Source organism: Anas acuta, chromosome 15 (assembly GCF_963932015.1).
Source record: "Anas acuta chromosome 15, bAnaAcu1.1, whole genome shotgun sequence".
NCBI classification, from domain to species: domain Eukaryota; kingdom Metazoa; phylum Chordata; class Aves; order Anseriformes; family Anatidae; genus Anas; species Anas acuta.
The window spans coordinates 16,440,971-16,455,515 of record NC_088993.1 but is presented as its reverse complement, the minus strand read 5'-3'; positions in this window follow the sequence as shown (position 1 = coordinate 16,455,515).

Here is a 14,545-nt window from a genome sequence, read left to right as displayed (position 1 = left end):
CTCTTTTCATTATTTGCTGAGGTGTTGAGTCTGATTACAGCACACACTGTTTGCTTTGTACCAGGGCAAAGCCCCTGTAATTTCTCTGCAAGTCAACATCATTCCAGCGAGGAGGCTGAAAATCTACAGGCTACTGTGCAAACGAGCTAGCAAATATTAATCCATAGTAAATGATCTGGGAGGTGGAGGCGGGGAAGGGGCGAGCGAGGTTATTTATGTCCCCCCCGAGATTAATAATGCCAAATTAAAAAAAAAAAAAAAAAGGAGAATGAGGGGCACGAAACATTCCTGCTGCTGTCCCCACTCCCTGGGGTAGGGTGCGGGCTGGTTCTGTAGGCACAGTGCTTGTCGGGGGGGCTGCTAGCGGGAGGAGGAATACCCTGGTTCAGAGATGTCCCCTTGTGAATCCCGTGAGCTTCAGGGGGCTGACAGAGGGTCTGTCACCTTGTCCTGACATGTGGCACCCACTGGTCCACCACAGGCTCTTGTGTGTCCTGCAGAAAGGTCACTTAATATCTCCGTGCCTCGGTTTCCCCATCTTTAAGCACAGAATATCACCGCTTTCTGCTTCTCAGGGCCGTGTCCCGCATGGACCAGAGGCACCAAAATCTATTTTCCCATATCTACATGGTGACACTACCACTTTGCTGGTACCCTGGCCTGCTGGCAATCCTCGGGCTGGTTCCTGGGGCTGAATCCCCTCCTTCCCCACCTCTGCACCCCCCAGCAGCGGGGCCCTGGAGCCCCTATGTGCCCCTCGGCTCCCGGCCAGCTCTGCCCGAGCGGGGCAGCCCAGCAGCACCTTACCCGGCTCCAGCGCTGCGCCCTTGGTCTCCCCCCAGGAAAAACACCACCTCGGGCCGAGGTGCAACAGGAGTGACGTTGTCTGGAAAGAAAGAAGGATTTGCTTTAACCTGCGGCGCGTGGGTTTGCAACCAAAGTACACAGGCGGGCTTCAGGCTAGACTGTACCCTGGCCCCCCGCCAGGCGATGGGCCGAATCCTGGTCTGCACCTCGGCCGTGCAAACTCCTGCTCCGCAGCTCCCTGCGGCTTTGGGGAGCTGAGGTCAGGCTGCTGCCCTCTGCCCCGTGGCTGCTGTGGAGCCGGAGGGGGCTCGTGGTGAGACCCAGCGATGCTCGGCACCCCCGCGCGCAGCCCTGATGGTGGCACGAGCAGGGGGTGATGTTATTGAAATCCATGTCAGTCGGGTGTTAATGAAGGAAAACCAGGCCTGCACATTGCATCCCCCTTAAATCTTCGGGAAAACGTGTGTGCGTGCTGGAGGGAGGAGGGTAACTGCTGTTCCCAGTGGCAGATGGGGAAATGGGGAGCAGCGGGGCCCTGAGGATGCCCCTGGCCAGCTCCGGGGGTCCGAGCAGCGTGGGACCCACACCATATCCACCTCTGCCTCCCAGTGCTCTCCCCAAAACCCTCCGGAGGGATTTTAATCAAGCCACAAAAACCCAAATGCGGCTAATACAGCCCAAAGCAGGCTGGGGGTGAACTGGGTTGAGCTGCAGTGGCTTCACCATCCCATTTCAGGCGGCTGCCGTGGCCCCACACGTGTGCGCACGCGGCCCCACGCGTGCCCCCGGTGCCTGCGCAGAGGACAGGGCTCCGCGCCTGGCCGAGGCTCGGAGAGGCAGGGAGCTGTTTCTCCAGTGCTCGAGTTTTTCTTTCAGACTCCTAGCTGCCTTGCCAAGTGTTATAAAAATATATCAGTGTGAGCCAAAACATTTAGCACTCCACTTATTACTTTAAGGTTATAGGTTAAACAAATTCCTTCTCAGAATTTACTGTGTTCATTTTAGCTTCACAACACAGCCCTGCTAGCGGTAGATATATTTCACACTGTAATACCTCCCTTATGTATTGGAGGGGGGGGAAAGGAGAAGAGGAAAGTAGCTTTCTAAATTTTTATGTGAACAAAAGCTACTATATAAACTAGCTGAAAACAAGTCCTTTGCAAGAGATAGTTTGTAAAACTCATTTTCCAGTAACCAATAAACCAAGAATGAAAGGTAAAATTTGTTTTTACCTTACCTAATAATTTTTGCTTCTATTTTTCCCCTTTTGCACAATAAAGCCTAGAGAGGAAAAAGAAAAAAAATGAAAAAGAAAAAAAAAAAAGGCCAGTTCACACCTCGGGCAAGCAGGTGCAATTGTTGCAGTGAGCGTGCACCTCTTTGGGCCAGGCTCAAACCTTTCCTAGGTGGTGCACAAAGTCCTGCTGGAGTGGCTTAGTTCAGCTCTGGGCTTTGCCACTGGGATTCCTCCAGTCTAGTGCAACTTCAATGCCCTTTTCTCATCTGCTCAATGCTTTAGATAAACTCACTCCATCTCCGCAGGGAGACCTTGCTGCTGGTACCTCCTGGCACCTCCAGTGCCCTGTGCCAGTCACCTCCCCACCTTCCATCTCTGCAATGGGGTGATGCTTTCCACTACCCGGAGGGGTTGGTTTGCAGCTGGAAATATCTGCCCAGAGGGATGGATGTGGAGGGCAGAGCAGGGCTGCAAGAGCTGTGCCACTTCCCTCTTGGCTAGCAGCAATGCAGAGCCCTGGCACGGGTCAGCCTGGCCACAGCAGGCGAGCCCTGGTGGCTGGTTGCACCTTTTGACTTCACAGGGGTACCAAAGCACTTTGCAAAATGTAATGGCTGCAAAATCTGAGGCAATGGAGAAAGAAAGTTGAGATTGTGGAGCTGCTGTGCTCCTGGTTGTCCTACAGCCCTGATCCAGACCGAGCAGGGGGCTCATCCTGCCCTTACACCCACCCCCAAACCATATTAATGGCCTCCACGCTGCTGGCCTTGTTTCTACAGAACAGCCCTAAACAAAAGGCAAAAGGAAAAAAAAAAAAAAAAGGCAAAAGCAAAAAAAAAGCATCAGTCCCGTTTCACGTTTGGGGTTTGGATTTCATCTGGGAGGGGAGGGGAGAGGGAAATCAGACATCGAGGTGTCATGTATGCGAGCTAATAAAACTGGGCCAGCAGATTGAAGATGGAGGAGCTGAGGGACTGTTTAGAGGTATCCGTCACATAAATGAGGAGGTGGAGGAAGTCTGGATGATAGTAACCCCATATTAAAAAATTCTGCCCTGTCAACAAGCGAGGAACTACATGGTGGAAATACGCCTGTGCTTGTTGAACTGTGAAACCAGATGTCTTAGAGCAATAACTATCGCACAGGAGGCGGGGAGGGCCGAGAGGAACACGTTTGCCTACGATTAAGAAAAAAATACATGCTGCTACAGCCGTGGTTTCAATTAAAATGGCTCAAACCAAATATTATTCTTATTAATGGGATGTCCAGCTGTGACACCACCATGTAGTATCCTTACACATTTAGCCCAGGCAACATCTGCAACATAATCCCAGCGACCATGCCGTGGAGCCAAGGAGCTGGGAGGCAGCTCGTGTTTTTCCTGGTGGCTCAGCCCAGATGAAAAGGCCCTCGTAGGAAAAGGGGGAAAACACAGGCATGGGAGAGGCAGATGGAGATGCAGACTGAGCCTACTTCATACTTTTGGGTAAATGAGGATTTGGGCATGGGAAATGGGGAGGTGGGAAAAGGAGATGTCTCCAGCACGTGGTGGGGCAGGCAGGGCTTGCTGCAAGCATCTCACCCCATTAACAGCACCGTGTGGCTGGGTGAGGGCTCAGGAGCTTCAGCTCCTTCTCTGCTGCAGGAGCAGGCAGCAAGCAGCTCTGATGAATGCAACCAGGGCTGGGGATGGTCAGCAGAGACCCAGGGAAAGGTGTCCCCATGGGGGGGACAGCCAGGGCAAAGCACTTGTAAGGAGATGTCCATCCCACCAACTTTGATCTGCTTGTCTTGACTCATGTGAATTGGCATCCCTCATATGATTTGTGCTTTGGAAATGAAACGCCATGCAATTTTTGAATGACTGTGCTTTGGTGAAAATGTCTTAAATGAGAATTCCTGGGAAATGTTGGAATTATATAAAACAGGGTTGGCATGCTGACTTTGCAAGCTGATTCCTTCTGCAGTCCCTCTCTTGAAGCCCTGTTCTTTAGAGATTACTGCAAAATGTAAGCAATGCTTTAGTGGCAAAACAGGAGGTAAAACCACAGTGAGACTTGGAAGACAGGCACATGGAAGAAAGCTTCTGCATCCCTTATGCTGCCAGCATCCTACCCACCACTGCTGTCCCCCCCACCTGGCACACACATTTACATGGGTATGCTTAATAGCTGCCAGAGTGGGAAAATGAAATACAACGCATCCTATTGCTTTTCTTCTGCACTATGCTGTCCTCTCAATCTGTTCCCAGAAGCAGGACCATCTCTCTCTACCTCTCACAAGGCAACAAAATAATATCTCCTGCGGCGTGCAACAGTGCTGAAAACTAGAAGGGAAAGGAGGAGCAGTGCCAGCACCGCTGGGTGAGAGAGGGGAGAGGGGGGGAGACTGTGGCCATCGAGGAGAAACTGAAATAAGTGACTGTGCTTGTGTACAGAAGGCAAATGTCAGGGTGTGGTGCAGATGGCTCCTGCCTGGGAAGGTGAAGGGATACCGCAGGGACGGAGAAATGAAAGCAGACAAGGCAAGGCAGAGGAAAATGTGTGCAGTCAAACGCTAGTGTGAAACCTGTAAGAAAACAAAATCTGTCGTGGGGGAAGAAGGGGAGGCAGGAAAGGGCTGGCTTTCTAGTAGTGATTAAACATGAAGAAGTAACTTGGAAAATATTGTACTCTGTGTATGGAAAAACAGCGATTCTGCAAAGAAAAAAAATGAGGAGGAAGAAGGTGTGCAGGTATGTGGGAAGGCTCGAGAACGGTCTTTGAACTCTGGTTCTTCTCTCTGAGAGTGAAGGAAGCAGGAGAGGTGATGGAGGAGCAGTAATGGGACGGAAGTATGCCTGAAAATTGCCCTTCAGCTGACAGCTCCTCAGATTTGTAACCCACAAATGTGAAACACTTGCAAAATGCAGTGAAACACGATAAATCACAGCCTTTGTGATCCGCTGAGTCACAAATGTGAATTTTGCAGTCACAGCCTCCCGATGCTGCCAAGTGGCAACCCTGTGAAGCTGTCGATTTGTGACTGTGGCTTTTGCAGAGTGGCGCTGTGGCTTCTGTAGATCTCTGGAGACCTGCAGAGCCCACAGCATTTCCAGAGCCTTCACAGAGCTCCCTGTGACCTTTGCAGGAACCATCTCAGGCCTTTCCAGAGCTAATTTTGGGGCAAACCAAGCCTCTGGAGCTTTCCAGAGTACCACAGAGCTCTTCAGAGCTTCCCCCGAGCCCCACAGCACCATTCCAATAGCACCAAGTCTCCTGCGGCAGTCCTGGACCTCCTGAATAGTCCTTCCCAGAGCTCCTAGGAGATTTCCAAATCCACACCAGAGCGTGGTCTTTGTCCTAGAGGAATTCAAATGCGTCTCCGGACATGCCCTAGAGCCATCTCAGACACCCCCACTCCCAATGAGACACGTTAAAGCTTTTCCAGAGCCGCCGCAGAGCTTCCCTGGAGCCTTTCCAGCGCATCTTGGAAGGCGCGAGTCGGCAAAATCCAAAGTCACAGCTTGGCAATTTCCTAAACTCACAAGTCGGCAATTTTGGAAGTCACAAAATAAAGGAAACAGCTGTAAGTGACACGCAGTGGGACTGTGTTGCATTAGGAAACTCACAGAGACATGTTAACTCATGTTAAATTAGGTGTAAAATTGATCTTCACAATTTCCCTGTTGCTGTGTGTGTCATCAGCAGAGAGCAGAGTACCCCTGGGCTGCCATTACATGTGTTTGTCTGCACACTGGATATGATACCGGATCTAAACAGCTGCTTTTTTATCAAAATGGCATGCACTGGGAGTGGATTCGAGCCTGAAGTATAGAGAGCTTGATGGTGCAGATAATGCAGAGCGCACAGATGTGTGCAGCGAGAGCCTGGCCCGCTCTACACGCCGAGCAGCACGTCGGAAATGGTTTGGGCTTGCTGGGATTGCTCTTCTCGATGTCCACATATGGACCAGCTCCTCTGGTGTGGGAAAGAAGCAGCAAAGGGGCCCAGACTCTCATTTGAACCCACGTGGGTCACTCCTGCTCCAGTGCTGGCTCCTACTTTCAGAACCTTTTGAACTTGTTCGTATCCTCAGCTGAAAGTCTTCCTTTGCCAGCTCATTTCTCCTGCTGGCATTTCAGCTCCGTGGCCATCAACCTGTCCCTCCACACAGGCAATGCAGGCCTCAACTCCAACCAAATGCATCCAGCTTAAGTTCCTCTTTCAGTGGCAAAGCACAAAAATCTGCATCTTTTTCCACCTAGCACCTGAGCCTTTGCCTCCCCCAGCATCCCCCAGCCTCCTAGAAACACCGCTGCTTTGTCTCACCCCAGCACTGCTTTCCCATGCCTGGTGGAGGGGTGTTTGCAAGCATGGCTTGTGTGGCGTTTGTTTTGTGTGTTTTTTTTTTTTTTTTTTTTTTTTTTTATACCGGGACAAGGAGCACGGTAATGTCTGTCTGCTTTTCCTGCTTGTCTAGTTCTTAGAAACCACATGTTCTTCCTTCACCGGCAACTTCGTATTTATTAATCTACAAAACAAGACTGCACACTCCTTGCAGCAGCAGTGGCAAGTTGGCCAGCGTCCAAGGAGACCCTTAGTCACTTCATTTACGCAGGCTGCAATAAGAGGAGGGGGAGCCCGTTGGGGAGTCATTCCAACATTCAGACGCCTGCACCGAACTCTCATTTCTACCTCATTAACTTTACAGTTTGACAACTTCACAAGCCAGGGACTTCTGTCGCGATCGCTGCTGCACAGCCCAGTGGCAGACACCTTCTTCCCGTGTGCAGGCTTGCTTCAGGTATGGTTGCAATGGGTTTTCCTGCCTGTGCAGGGAGTAACTCCCAGCTCCGGGCTGGCAGGGTCTTCCTGTGGGTCACAGCTTCGTTAGCGTGGTCATGGCCCGCGTGCTCTTGTCACAGCCTCTGTGGCTCCAAGTGTATGCCTGGCAATGGCCTTATGCACCGTGAGCGAGCCCATTCTTGCTTTTGTCTAGACAAAGGAGAAGTCAGGCTCATGTTGAAGTCAGTTTAAATGAATTAACTAAGCTCAGCTTCACCTCTTTTGTCTCTGGAGGTGCAGCTTCAGCTCAGCGTTAGCTGGAAGGAGTGTAGATAGGGGCCAGCACCAGGCCGGCAGGCAGAGCTCAAGGTGCTCTTGGCCAACATCTGTAAATGTGAGTGCAGGGTTCCCCTTCTGCCCCACAAGCAGGGTGTGGAAGGCCACTGCCCCTGTGTGCTCTGGGATTTTGTCTTTGCTCCCTCTTTGCCCTGAGGCCATCTATGAGGCTCAGCGGGCAGTACGCGCCCCTCCACTGGGCCCTGCTGGACTCAACTGGGACCAGTGGGTGCGAGGCACTGGGTCCATGGGCCTCCACTCCCTGCTTCTGCACTGCAAGGCTTCAATCAGCATTAGGGTCAGATACCAAAATCAGCGCTTCTTGAGACCTACATCCTGTCCCCATTACCAGACCCCTCTAGAGGCATGCCCATGGGTAGGCTCTGTAAAAGCAGGAGAGTACCCAGTGCCTTATTCCTAACATTGAGCAGATCCCAGCACAGAGTCCAAGTTAAAAGCTCTGTGGTTTTCTATTTTATTTTTATTTTAGTTTTGCCTGGCTATGAAAAACATGACTCAAAGGCTCCCAGGGAGAGGCCATGCTGGTGAAGGACTGGAAATACCACTTTTGTAGCCCTTCTGTTTATAAGGATGTTCTAACCTTTCAGAGTTTCCAGGAGCTTACTGCACAACTGCTGGCTGGGCTTGCTGATGCCTTGTGGCACGGCAGGTGAGCCAGAGCTGGGGGGAACATAGCAGGAGCAGGGTTGTAACACCAGCAGCATGACCCAGAGAGGCTTAGGAGAAACCCAGAAGCAATACTGGGGAAAGGTTTTAAGTCCTCATGCTTCAGTGCTCTGCAGAGCTCTAATTAACAGGGGTAAGGACAAAACTTCCCTTTTGGGCACAGAGGCCCACGGCTGGCTGTTTGCACTTTCCTCTCAAGCAGCTGGCCTGAGTCACTCCTGAAGACAAGGGAGACCCGACTCGATTAAATTCCTCACTCAGAGCTCAGCGTGGGGATTCCTGCAGCTCCGAGGTAAGCTGTGCTTCCATCACAGCCTGGGGTTTCAGATCTGGTTTTGCCTGGTGGAGACAGAAAATGAGCAGCTTTAGATGATGCTCAGAGGTCTGTCACGGCAGCATGGCCTTGTCCTTGGTGGGATGGGTATCAGCAATCCAACGATGCAATCATTGCACATTGACCTAGTTCAAGCTTTTGGGCCATTTCGGTAGCTCAGACTGATCTCATGTACAAAAAAAAAGAAAGAAAAAAAAATAAAAAAAAATAAAAAGCAGGAGTCTAACTGGAAAAATGTCTTCTCATATGGTGTTCCTTGGCCCACACAGCAATGGAGGCATAAAGATGCCTTTTGAGAAACCTTCCCAGGGTGCTGTTCAGCTGAAGTACCATGCCAGAGAGAAATGACATTGGCAACACGGAATGGAAAGGAAGGTTATTTGGCTGCAGCAGGGCTGCTCCATGGGATGAAACTGGTTTATCTAAGGGATCATGGGGAGGTCAAGGGAGGGACTAAAGAGGAAGGTGAGAAGGAGAACATGGCAGAACGTCATACAGTAAAGCCTTTGTTTGGTGTTGGATGCGGAGAAGATGTTTCTTCCTGGTAGCAAGAGCAAATGACAGGACAAGGTCCTTCCTTAACCCATGAGCAGTGAGATCAGATAAGAGCAGGGCCACCTGGTGCAGAACCTTGTCTTGCACCAGACCCCGCTGAGAGCCACAAGTCACCTTGCAGGTGTGGAGTTAATTACTGCCTTCTCTAAAACATATTTGCAACGTGTAGGTGTCTTCTCTTCTTTCAGTGGATAACCCGGCAGGAAATCTGTCCTGTAGGCTCAAGCCAGAGAGGTGATCCACTGGACGTGTACCGAGGGTCACTGCAAACCAGGGTCACCAGTGGGGCTCTCTAACCAGGAATGGTTGAAAGGGACAGCACAGTTGAACTCTGAAAGTTTAAGAGGCAAAAGAAGATAAAACACGTGGCATAACCCCCTCCAGTTATAAAGTGCTTTTATTTTCCCTTTCCTCTAATAGAAGATCAAAGAGGCGTTTGATGAAATTAAAAATTTGGGCCAGCTCTTTTGATGGCATAAATTGACTTCACTCCAACTTACTGCAGGTGAGAATCTGACTTTATCTGTTTAAATAAAACTGTTGCAGTACAATAGGTTATAAACTTGTGGAACTTACTGATGCAAGATTATTGTTACAGCAAATAGCTTAACAGATGCCAAAATGGTTAGACTTGTATATGTGAATTAGAATAGAAAAGGTCACGGCTGCAACAAAAACTAGAATATCAAGCTAGATTAGTTCACCAGAAAATGAACAAAGAGAAGGTGCACTTGAAAAAATTCTGCTGAACCCCCCAGCCCTTTGAACCCATCCCCTTGTTCCAGCCACAGTTTGCTGCATGGCGTTGGTCGGGCAGAGGGTTGGGTGCAAAATACCCACAAGGTGAATTTGATGGAAATTCTTGATCTTCCCCGAGCACAAGCGGATCACTCACCTGATTAAAGCTCATTACTCCCTTGTTATTATTTACTCAGGGCCAAGCTGGGAGTTGAAACCAGCAATCCTGACTTTCAGTTCACCTCTGCAGACTCCTCTTACCTCCACCTCAAAGGGTTTGTCTCAACCACAGGGATAGATTGTGCAGCTGAGTTCATCTTGTGAGGAGGAATTGTGGGCAGAAGGCAGTGTTTTCTGATAAATTAATAGTTCCACACGATGAGCAGCCTCTATCAGCTAACAGCAGGCACGAGGTCCCTGCTGGCTCAGGGCACACAGCTCTACAGGGACTGGCAGCAGGGGTGGGCACCAGGTGCCACATCGCTCCCAGCACCGGGGGACAGCCCAGGTAGGGAGCACGAGCCCTCTTTTCGGTAATTCAGTGCCATGGTCCTGCCTGGGGCCCTGCCCCTCTCCCACATTAAATCATCACACAGTCGATATTCACTCATGCAGCAAATTAAACCTGGAGAAAGATGTTTCCAGTTGTTCCAAATTAATTGGGTCACACCGGCTGAATCCTGCATGGCCCTGTAGTTCCCAGTGATGGCAGAGTGGTGGTGGCACGGCGGTGGCATTGTCTGTGTGCTGGGGGCACCCCTGCTTCTCCTCCTGAATCCTGGCATGACGGCTGCACCACACTGGCTGCCCTTGCAGCTAGAGGAGTGGCAAACATCCCAACATGATGCAAAGCACAAAAATTGGGCAAGTTTTTCCATTAGCAGCAGAGGGTGAAGCAGTTCATTATAGAGCACAGGCACATCAGTGTATTTTGATCATTACCTTTTTATGGTGCAGCAAAGCAGGCTCTGGAATAAGGAATGCATTTAAAGAAAGAGCATTTCATCCCTAAAAACATGCCCACTAACTACTTCAGCTGTATTTATCAGCTAATGTCAGCTTTCTGCACTCAGGGCAGGTGTTTTTCGTGGGGACAAGTGGGACAGACTGCAGCCAGACCACTTTTTATGGGAATGAGCCTTTCTGCAGATGAAGCTTGTAGTGAACAAGTGAAGGATGAGCACGTGCTTCTCTGGACAGCCTCAAGTGAAACTGCCAGAGGTGACAAGACCACTTCCATATGCCTGCATGAGACTCAGGGGAAATCTGCCTTCTGGTCTCAGCACCGAGCTCTCCCCGGTGCAGCCAGAGCTGTCCCTGTGCCCTGGGCAGCCCCGGCTTTGCTGCTGGGGGGGCTGAGGGCTGCTGTCTGCAAACAGCTTCTCACTCAGCACCCACCTGCTCTCTGTCCCACCGCCTCACCCACTTCAGACACCAGGTAATTGCAAGCCAGTTCTCAATTCATGCACAGACAGCACGTCTGCTCTGTTATTTATTTCGCGCGATCCACCAAGAGTTAAAGGAGAAGAAAACATTTGGCTTTTAGCGGTTTACAAAGCCTCATTACAGCTGAAATAAAGTAACCACTAAATCTTGTGTGGTTACAGAGGTCACTGGAGTTCTGGCACGGTGGCACCAATTCCGAGGCAGGAATTTCATTTCCCTCGGAGGAGAAGTGCAGGCAGAGCCGAAGGGACGGCAGGCGGCACCGCGCGGCGGCGGGCGGCACAAGGGCTCATTGACGCTCCCCGCCGACGTGCCACGGAGCAAGCTCGACGCCTCGGCCCCACTCCTTCAGCCCAGGGCTTCACAAGCGACTTTGAAACTCCCCTGCCCGCCCCGTGAAATGAGTAGGTATTACTTGAGTGTACGCAGGGATGGAGGCGAGCCAGGAAAAGGCTGGGGCTCGCCGTGGTGTTTTTTGAAGCGTCCCGCACCTGGGTGCGCTGGAGCGTGCGAGTGCTGGGGGGACGTCGCTGACCCCACGCCTGCAGGGACTGGGGCTGGGGGCTCCCTGAAAAAGGTGGGTGATTGCCCCTGCTGCAGGTGAAGCAGCGGGTGGGTGGGGATGGGCTGGGACTCCCGGCCCCCAGGGACTGCCAGGCTCCACGATCTGTGCTCCTGCCAGAGGCTGCCGACTGCAGGAGGATTTCTCCCCAGCTGGTATGTATTAATAGCTCTATACTGGATCTCCTGTCTCAAAGAGCTTAAATATGGCATTTCCATGCCAGTCTGGACTGGAGATGGCAGGGAGTGGCTGGGTGGTGGCACCAGGGCTGTTCCCCCCTCCAGGGCTTCACTCTTCTGGCTGCTGGCACTTCCCATGGGGCCAGGAGCAGGGCACAGGGCAGCCCGACCCGCTCGCTCCTGGGAACCTCAGTGCTATGTGGAGATGCTCAGGTGCGACCCAGGGGGCAAATTAGCCCCTGAGAAAGGCTGGTGCCGTTGTTCATTCAGATTTTAAATGGCCTTAATTCAATTTATTGCATCACACTCCAAGTGAATCAAGCCGAGCTGAATCAACGGCGCTCGAATTCTGAATGAAAAGGTCTGCTCGGAGTGTTAGGGTGGCTGAACTGATCTGCTCTAAATTCACGTCTTTAATTAACTGGAATTAATTTTCCTGAATGCCAATGCAAGCAGACAGAGCCTTCGTTGACTTAAAAAGAAAATTCCAGACCCGGCTTCTCTCCTATTCACTTCTGTTCAGCATGCCACCGGCACAGCAAATTCAATAAAGCTGATTTATTTAATAAGTGTACTATAACAAATTAAATCAAACACGCTTAACACAAGCAGATGAGGCACCTCATTTAAATGTTAGATTCTTAATTAAAGCACGTTGATTGTGTTTTGTCCTTTTATTGGCTTCCTAGTGAAGCATGGTTGTAAAGTTACTTAACACACACGCTCAATTACTGCTCTCAGGTTGTAGAGCTCGCCTCTTTTTCTCCTCCATAGGGCTGACAACGAGGTGGGCTTGTTCCCTGTGCCACCAGCACACTGCAGGACAGCTGCTGCCTTTACCAGACAAGGCAGGGGTGGGTTTGCAGAGGTGCCAGAAGCAGAGAATTTGCACAGCTTTGGCCCAGATGTGGGTTGGGGTCCCTCAGTAGCAGGGTTCTTGCTGCTCTGACCAGAGCAAACCCAGCATTTATCAGGGCACCAGCAGCAGGGGCAGCATGGACACACGAGCTGCTGGGGCCTGTGCACCTTGTGGAGGTTTTGGGGGAGCCATGAGGCTCCCTGAGAGCTGCGTTGGGATTTTGCTGTGGACTCACACATTGCCTGGGGAGCTCAGGTGTGTGCAGGGCGCTCCGGGCTGTGCTTGCAGCAACATAGAGAGCACAGGGCCAGCCGTGCACCAGGAGGGCAGCACCAGCGACCTCTCCTCTGGAGACCCTGCTGTGGGCAACCCCTGGCTGTGGTGCTCCAGCAGTTCCAGTGCCTTGATGAGTGAGTGCTTCTCAGGGATAAAACTCCCCCAGAGGTGCAGACAATGCAGTTTTACTACCACCGAATGCACTGCTCCTGCGCTTGCTTCCTGAGCTACGCATCAGCCGTAAAAAGGCAAATGAAAGGAAGAGATTGTTAGAAGAAAACTCCACATGAGGAGCAGCAGTACTCCTTCATGCTGCTGACGTGCTGTTGACACAGCCTTTGATTTACAGCTGCAGAAGCTGTGGCAAGTCCCACTGGCTTTCTACGGGGGACAGAGGAGCGGCGAGCCCTCAGGAAGTGGGGCAGCGGAAGATGACCGTGCTGGAGGCTCAGGCAGAGCACTGTCCGCCCCCGAGTTGCTTTGTTTTGAAAACAACCATCCCGCTCTAATCGGCAATCTTATTTTTTCATTATTGGTAAGACATAACGCTCTGTTCTCTTTGCTGTTTGCACTGGCAGCGCTCCATATAATGCAAGGTTCAAGAAAGGAATATAATTTCTTGCCCTTCCGTATCTCATTTGTTTGGGCATCATTTCTAATCCCCAGTTAATTACTTGAAGATGATGGCTCCCAGGAATGAAAGAGCACCTTTGTGCTCGGTGTGTTTTAGCACTTGCATATCTTCGTTTTGCAGCACAGCTCTGTTAGCAGATGAAATATAACAAGCAGTTTTGGCCTTTACTTCCCCTGGGAGATGCTTTACCACCAAGCGAGCTACTGGCTCTGTGGCGTGGGTGGGTCAGGCAGGGTCTTTCTCTTTGTGTTTGTGTTTGTTGTTTTTTTTTTCCCCCACAAATAGTTTCCAAAAGCCTTGGTGGGGATTAAAAGGACTTACAAAACCTTGACATTCTTCATTATGAAGGAACATAATTTTTTGGCTGGTCCTACGCAAAATACGTCAGCTCTGCAGCATGAACTTCTGTTTAAGCTACAGGGGTAATGCTATTAAGAGCAGACGAACCAGGCACTTGGGAAAGACGCAATGCCTCACAATACTGTTCCACATGTCTCTGCTGTGCTGCTTTGTGGTAATCAAATCCTAAAACAACCTCCTGCCCAACACGTACCAACGTGCTAATTACTGAAAAATTGAAAGAGGAACAATTTACTGAGGCTAAAAGGAAGACAACGCAGCATGAATAATGGCAATGAAGTGATGGAAGTGAAGTTAATTTTTAAAAAGCTTTCATTTTCAAATTGTTTACCTGAATTAGCATAATGTTATAGGAAAAATGATTATTTCTATCCTGTAAACATGTTTTTCTTGATACTTGGGACACTGTAGTTACCCAAGCTGAGTGTCTGTTAGAACTAGCTACAGAACATTTAGAGGTTGCATAGGAAAATCATTTCTTGATGTGACAACCTCTCTTCTTTAATACCTTACTCCTAACTTTAACTTTTTTTTTTTTTTGCAAGAGTTTAATTGCAAGTTGGAGTAAGAACTTTGTAGAAGTAAAAGCAAAACTATGACCACAGGATTTATTCTGAGATCAAACTGAAGTTGTGTATTGCTCATAAACATCACGTAATTATTGTCTTGCTGTTGCAAAGATATTCAGACTGAATTTCTGGTGGTTACCTATTATCCGTAATGTTATTTTGCTGTTTTCCAAAACATGAGGAAAACATATTTTGAAGCA